Consider the following 1,550-nt stretch of genomic DNA (forward strand, 5'->3'; position numbering starts at 1 on the left):
AGAATAAAAAGAATGGAAATGGGTAAAACCTTAGAGATGAAAGGCTTTAAAACTTAGAGCAGATAAAGTTTAGATATGAGAGATCTGAGCATCATTTCTTTGTGCAGGTACAGGAGTGGCTTCCTTAAAGGGAGATAATGTGAAAACCGAGTATGGAGTCCAGAGCCTTTAAGTGAGCTGTGATTAGGCCAAGTGTTTTATCAAAGAAAGTGAGGTTTTAGGATCTTCTGATTCCAAGGAGGAAGAGATAGTCATACCTTGACCACAAGGGCATAAAGGAAGAGACAAAACACCTGTGAGAAGTGCATGAGGTAAGGGTAGAAATAAAGTTTAAGGTCATCTAAGGAATCTCTTGGGCTTCTAAATGGAGCTTAGAGGGAACAGTTTAGAAAAATAAATGACCTCCAACCCAGTGATGATTCACGTATCCTAGAAGTCTAGGAGGGCACTGAGAAAATATGGCCCATAGTAAACAATTTGTAGCAAGAGTTGTGGAGCACAGGGTTGCAATCCTTAGGCACAGGTGAAGATGAATCAGGTAGCTCTGAGGAAGAGGAGGAAGAGGCAAGGAAATAGTCACTTGTCCAAGAGGGCAGAAGGAAGCTGCAGGGCTGCAGCTCCTAGAAGGAAGGAAGTCAAAGCTCCATGAATTAGCTGAGAAAAAGATTTGAGAAATATAAGTGACATGATGTCTAGAATTTATATCTAGGGCAGCCCCAAGAAGAGTAAGAGACTTGTAGGAGAGAAGTGTCACAAGTCACAGAGGAGTGTCGTCTCTATTCATGTTAAATGGGCAGGACTACAAGGGTTCCTGGTATGCCAGTGTGGCTTTGGTAGTACTAGTAAGGAGAAGAGGAAGTTCTGAATCGATACTTAACACTAGAGGAGAAGAGACCAGCAGTCAGAGCAGTTAGAGGAGAACTCTATTAAAAAGATGGACTGGAAGACACTTCTGTGGAAGAAGAGGTTTCCAACACAGGGAGACAAGTAACTGTCTAACTTGTCCCTTTGTTCAGGACCCTAGAGCCTGTGGCAGGATCCAGAAGCCAGAGAGAGATGTTTGATGTTTTTCCAAGAGGTGAAGCAGGCTTCAGTAACCAGTGAGGTGCTTACAAAAATAGAAGACCAGAAATGAATTATTAAAACAGGGGGAGAAGAGTGACACTGTAAAATTTGGAGTCAAACTTGTTGCCTGGCAGAAGCCAGCAACAAACAAACCAGACCAGTCAGATGAGATGATGCAGAGAGACTGATCCCGTATGTGGTTTTAGTACCAGATGAATAAAAGGAGGACGTGACCACTTGTAGGCATGTTTGAGAAGAATGTTTTGTTGAAGGAATGAGTTTGGGCACAACTATGAGTATCTGGAAACATCCAAGGCTCAGCTGTGCAGAATATACTTGGCCTTGTGTTTTGAGGTGAAGGAATCAGAAAGTAATTGAAGAGGTGGGGGAGAAAGAATGTGGAAGCAACTTCTATGGGAACCCATGGGTTTTTCAGGTGAACCTAATAAAAATAATTTGAAAACCAACTAATGAGATTTACCAAC

This window comes from Grammomys surdaster, unplaced genomic scaffold (assembly GCF_004785775.1).
Source record: "Grammomys surdaster isolate TR1022 unplaced genomic scaffold, NIH_TR_1.0 118572, whole genome shotgun sequence".
Taxonomy (NCBI): Eukaryota; Metazoa; Chordata; class Mammalia; order Rodentia; family Muridae; genus Grammomys; species Grammomys surdaster.